Below are 6715 nucleotides of genomic sequence, written 5' to 3'. Positions count from 1 at the left end.
TATATATATATGCAGCACAGAGCCCAGGACATGGTGAGACCCTGATAGTGGCTCTGAGTGACTTCTTGGTTTACTCTAGAGTAGCTGAGTCACCTCTTGACCAGTCAATGTCCACACACCCCCAGTGTTTGAAGACAGTCAGCTCCAAGATGTAACACTGGCAGGGAGAGGCTTTTCCTGGCATTGTGTCTGTCATAGAGTTTTCCAAATGTTTCCACAAACCTTTCCAAAAGTGTGCTAAGTACTTGTGTTGTACAACACTATCCTCAAAGCAGACCAGCTGCACCCACCAGCTGCAAAGATCATCACAGCTGGACTGTTGTTGACTGTTGACTATCCTTCACAGAAGGGGGGGGCGGTCATTGGATCCTTGCCCAAGTATCCAGCCACTCCCTCCAGCCATTTGTATACAACTCTGCCCTGGTTGCAGGTGGCTTCTGGGAGGGGCTAGAGTATATATCCTGGGAGAAATTAAGAGCAAGGGGTTTCTTGGTCACAGTCATGTGGAAGCCATCATCCATGCTGAGTGCAGACCTCCCAATATGACTGCTTTAGGGTCACCCATGCTACTGCTTATAACCTCTCACCCATGCTTTGTAAGTAAGTCTAATAAACTCATCGGTTCTCCAGAGTGGACTTTGGTGGAATCGAACTTAGGTTTGTCACTGGGACCTTATGGGGGGAGGCGGGTAGACACTGCCTAGTCACTCCCTCCCTGGGAGAAAATTCTCTCAACAACTTGCTTTGTACAAAGTCCATACTTGCAATGTATGTGTCCACTTCTACGAAGTGGTATGTTCACAGAGAGAGACTGTGAAAGTGTAATCACACACGCATTCAGTTTCTAGAGCTGCCATTTATTATCTGTATGGTTGAGGGCAAGTTACACAGCATTTCCCACTAAGGAAGGTAAGTAATGGTTACCCTGTGGCCAAGTACCCATAGAATTACATATACTATTTCTAATCCTTATAGAGCTCTGTCCTGTAGACCTACTGTCTCCCTTGAACAAATGAGGAAACATGCCCAGCAAAAAAAATTAACTTATCCAAGGTTATACAGCAAGATGTGTATCAAGGTTATACTGCTTTAAAAGCCTACTAGTTGCATGAACTGAACCAACAGTAATGATTACATTACAAAAGAAATTAAAACCATGATTATCAGAATAGTTATAACAAAGTTTTTAAAGATAACTTCTATAGGGGGCTGGAGAGATGGCTCAGAGGTTAAGAACACTGGTTGTTCTTGCAGAAGACCCGGGTTCGAATCCCAGCACCTACATGGCAGCTAACAACTGTCCGTAACTCCAGTTCCAGGGAATCCAATGGCCTCTTCTGTCCTCCACAGGCACTGCACAACATGAGTGCACTTACCTACATGCAGGCAATATACACATACACATTAAAAAAAAAAGGACTGGATACATGGTACGTACGTTGCCACTTTCCTTTGTTGAACCCATAGCAGACATTATTAATCAAACACTGAATTCTTTCTCAGAAAACCTAGTGTGAACAAGAATTCCTGGAAAGAAGCTATGTCTACAAAGACTGATTGACTGATGAGAACTTCAGTGATATGGTAGGGTTGGAATGTTGCAGGTCCAAAGCCTAATTACACTTTGTCTTGAGTTATCTTTAGCTCCCTAAATAGCCATTTCCTTGCTCATCTCTATATTGTACCTAACATTTTGTGACAAACATAAAAATCCTTAGGAATATATGAACAGACTCTTAGTTTTCTCTATCAAAGGGCTAAGAAGGTTGTCAGACAGTATCTAAAGCCTATAACAGAGTTCTTCCCACTTCACTGTAACCAGCCTCTGTGATGTCTCCACCAATGTATTTGAAAAGTGTCTTGATTTATGGCTTTCGTTGCTCTGTTGCTATAAAAACTTCATTTGGGGCTAGAGAGATGGCTCTAGCCAGAGATCCTCCTTCTGGTTTCTGCAGGCATTGCATGCACATGGTACACTTACATATAAAATACTCATACACATTTAAAAAACCCCACAAAACTTCATGAAATCGTTACCATATTGGAACATAGAATTTGGGGTGACTTAAATCTGTGTGTTCCCAGTCCATAGTCACTCATATCTAGCTCCAGAATAAACTGTCTCTTATCCCCTTTGAAGTAAAAGTTGTGGTTTTGTGTCAATACCAGACACCTCAAAATCTTCCTTAGCAGAACGTTCCTAGGAGCCACTATTAACTGAACAAAGTAAGTATACAAGGTCTCATGTAGCCCAGGCTGGCCTTGAACTTACTGTATGACCGGGCATGATTTTGAACTCCTGATCCTCCTGCCTCTACCTCCCAAGTCCTGGGATTTTAGGCATGTACCACCATGCCTGGCTCATAAAATAAAACTTAATCACCTTCCATATATGATTAAGTGTCTGCAACTAGACAAAACTGACAGATTAAAAATGTCAACAACTGATTTAAAAGACTCAGGAAGGTAAGTTAGTGTACATGTGAGAAATTATGTAAAGGTTTTTTTGGGGGGTTTTTTTGGCCAGGTTCTTCCACTCGTGCCTAGAATCCCAATACTCCAGAGATAGAAGCAGGAGGATCTCTGCAAGTTCAAGGCCAGTCTGGTCTACATAGTGAATTCCAGGTCAGCTAGAGATACACCATAAGACCTTGTGTTTTGTTTGTTTGAAGGGGTTTTGTCCTAGGATGTCATTCATGCTGGGCAAGCACTCTACCATTGAGCTTCTTTTTCCTTTTTCTTTTGAACAGACTCTTAGTTTTCTCTATCAAAGGGCTAAGAAGGTTCTTTTGAAAAAGGGTCTCATTAAATTGCTTAGGACGGCCTTGAACTCAACCCTGTAGACCAGACAGGCCTTGAACTTCTGATCTTCCTGCCTTGGTCTACCACATAGCTGTGATTACGCCAGGCCCGAAAAAATGTTCTGTTTTGTTGTGTTGTGTTTTTTAATCTCAAAGGCTGAAGGATAAATGATGGAAGTTTCCCCTTTCCTTCCTACATTGGGAGAAAGGTCAGTAGGAAGGAAGGGCATCCCAAGCTGAACTCTGTGATAAACAATTATAGATGTCAGTTACTTGCCTAGAAAAAGAGTGACCATAAGTATCCTTCTTTAGTAACTCCCTGACTTTACACGAATGATTGGCATTTCACTGGCATGTCTATAATTGAAGTTAGGGATCAGGATTTGGAATACTAAGCCATCCCTTTTTTTGGCCGTATGTCCTTCAATGCACAAAGACTGAGGCTATCCAGTAGCATAAATACCCACCCTACTTCTGTGACTCTGAACAAGACTGGAAACAGAAGATGGCAGATACACTTCAAAATGCCCAGACCCATCCCTCTTTATTGCTAAAAAAACTATCTTTTTGTTTGTTTGTTTGGGGATGTTGTTTAGATAGTGTCTTGCTGTATTGTTCGGTTGGCCTCAAACTTAAGATCCTCCTGCTTCAGCCTCTTTAGTGGTGAGATTAGAGGTGTTATCTCACCTAGTTACAACAAACTATCTTCATTTATAGATGACGTCCTGCTGATTTTGAATCCTAAATCCTACACAGATGTCACCTCAGCCTCTAACAGGTCTCTCCATAGACCCTTTCACTCCATCCATTCTGATGAGTTCACATTGCATCTAAAATACAAGGCAATCCCTTTCCAAGTCTCTTCATTCATGTGAAGGTGTCTAAGCTCTTCATTATAACTCACAAGGTCTTAAGTGATCTGGTATGGGCTCCCCCTACCTCACCTCTCTCTATTCTCTACCTTGTCCCTTACAGTCCAGACTTAAGATGGAAAGAATAACAATCCCTCCCCTGAAAGACATTATGGCCCTAACACCTGCAATGTGTATAGTGTGTTACCTTCTATGGCAAAAGGCACTTAGCAGATATAACCAAGCTACGAATCTTGAGATAGGGAGACCCTTTCTAGGCTATGGGAGGGGAGAGGAGTTAAATATAATCACAAGTGTGTCTGTCCAAGGGAGAAAGAGGCCACCTACACAAGAGGCCACCTGATCACAGAGGCAGATATTGGAGTCACAGAGATCATGACAGATTACCAGAAGCCTCTGTGTATGACAGGCTTACTGGGAGACAAAGAACAGATTTCCTCCTGTGGAGCTTCCAGAAGAAACAAGCCCTGCTAACATCTTGATTTTTTTTTAATTTGTTTTTATTTTTTATGTGTGTGTGTATGTGTGTGTGTGTGTGTGTGTGTGTGTGTGTGTGTGTGTGTGTGTGGTCTGCATATAGGTAGTGCACCCATGTCGTGCAATGCCCGCAGAGGTCAGAAGAGGGCGTAAGAGCCCCTGGAACTGGAGTTATGGATGGACAGTTGTTAGCTGCCATGTGGGTGCTGGGAATCGAACCTGGGTCCTCTGCAAGAGCAGAGTTAAGCCACTGCTCTTAACCACTGAGCCATCTCTCCAACCCCCCAACATCTTGATTTTATCTCAAGATTCAGTTGAGATTTCTGGCCACCAGAACTGTGAGAAACTACATTTACAGTATTTTAAACCACTGGATTAATGAAAAGTCATTACAGATATAAAAAGGAATAAACACAAGCCTTGTCAAATGCAAATGGTTCTAGAATACATCCTGCTGCTCTTTTTCCTCAGGTTACCCTCTCCTTTCTTGGAGATGCCTCTGTGTCCTCTGCCTGCTTTGCTCTACTCCTTTGTCCTTGTTATTTGGGCTATTACAAATTACTGAGGAATAAATGGCTCAAATAGTTGTAGAAGTTGGGAAGTCTGAGACCAGAGTGCCAGCATGGTCAAGTTCTGGTGAGGGTTCTTGTCAAAGATGGCTCACTTCCTGCTGTTCTCAAAGAGAGGGACCAAGCTCTTTCTTGTCTCTTTGTACAAAGGCACTAATGTCACAAAGGCTCCCCCCGTTTGCCACCTAATTACTCTCTATGTGCCCCACCTCTAAATGCTGTCACAGTGGCGATTAGGGCTTTATCATAGATATCATGAAGGAACACATTCAGTCCACAGCTTCTGTCCTTCCTTAAGATTCCACTTGAGCATCACTTCCCCAGGCTGAAAGAGGACCCCTGTTCTGGGTTTGCAACATGAGCTTTTCCTCACCACTGTTAAGTTACTGTCATGGTGTTTATCACCTGATTCCATAATCAAGTGAGACGTAGGGGCAGAAATCAGAAACCATTCTTCCTAGAGTTTCCTATGTATAATGTTTAGTAGAGGGACTGACACGAGTACTCAATAAACAATTCTAGTTTTCAAAAATCTGTGTGTGTGTGTGTGTGTGTGTGTGTGCTTATGCCTGTGTATCACAGCCTGTTTGTGGAGGTCAGAGGACAATCTTGGGTGTTGGTCCTTGACTTCTACCTTGTTTGACACAGGGTCTCTTGTTTGTGCTGCATGTGCCAGGCAAGCTGGCCAGCGATCTGGAGAGTGTTTCTGCCTCCCATCTCACCACAGGAGCACGGGGATTACAGATGCATGCTACCTTATCAGGCTTTATGGGGTTCTGGGATTCAAACTCAGGTCCTCAGTTGTGTAGCAAGCATTTTACCCAGAGACATCTCCCCAGCCCTCAGTAAAGAATTCCTCAATGAATAAACAAGTGGTTGAAGCCCTGGATGAAGGTTACTTTCCTGTTCACTTGAGTTCATAATGCCAGCTCTTTTCTTCCACTTATCTCCTGGCCCTTAGACTGGATTGAACCCTAAAAGAATTCCAAGTTGACCAGAAGCCAGAATCAGTTCTGACAGCAGGGCCACCAACTGAAGATATTGTCAAATAAATACTGGAAGGAACAAGAGTAATAATAAAGACAAAATGTTTGGGGGTATGGATGAGGACTGCCTACAAAGTAGAATGTAGTAGTGCTTGATTCTTTCAGGACATGTCATTCCTTGATCTTCTCGACCCGGTTCCAGTAGAACCAGCAGCTCATCTACACTGCAATTGCTCTACCTTCCTGATGATGCACTGGCTAAATTCTACCTAGTCTTTTGTAAAAACTGTATTTATTTTTATATTTTATCGTGCATGCGTGCGTGTGTGTGTGTGTGTGTGTGTGTGTGTGTGTGTGTGTAGGTCGGAAGACAGCTTGTGGAAAACAATTCTCTCCTTTCTCTCCTTCTACAATGTAGCTCTGGGGATCAAACTCAGGTCATCAGGCTTGGTGACAAGTGCCCTTACCTGCTGACCATCACATCAGCCACTCTACCTATTCCTAATAGATAATATAGTTTAGTCACCAATACAGATCTTAACTGAATTCTTTAAAGATTCATTTTATTTTTACTTATGTGCATATGTGTGTATTTGTGTGCCCCCTGTGCATGCAGGTGCCCTTGGAGGTCAGAGGTCATCAGATCCTTTGGAACTGGAATTATAGGCAGTTGTGAGGTGCTTTACATGGGTGTTGGAAACTGAACCAAGTCTTCTGCAAGAGCAATAATTGCTGTTAACCACTGAGCCATCGTTCCAGCCCCATAACTGAAATTCTTAGCACCAGCTATATACAGTAAACCAGCTGAAACATTTGAGATGGGATTATAGACCTCCATTTATTTCATGGTAAGGTATTAAACTGAAGCTAACACAAATTGATTTTTGCATATTGTTTCTCTACAGGGCTTTCTGCCTGACTACAACAATGTGGTTTTCTTCTTAGGACAGGTTGTCCTCTTCTCCAGTATCTACAAGGAGTCAAGGAGAATTAAATAGAAAGGAGGAGGG

Source organism: Nannospalax galili, unplaced genomic scaffold, assembly GCF_000622305.1.
Source record: "Nannospalax galili isolate Female #2095 unplaced genomic scaffold, S.galili_v1.0 scaffold666, whole genome shotgun sequence".
NCBI lineage: Eukaryota > Metazoa > Chordata > Mammalia > Rodentia > Spalacidae > Nannospalax > Nannospalax galili.
This window is presented reverse-complemented; position numbering follows the sequence as displayed.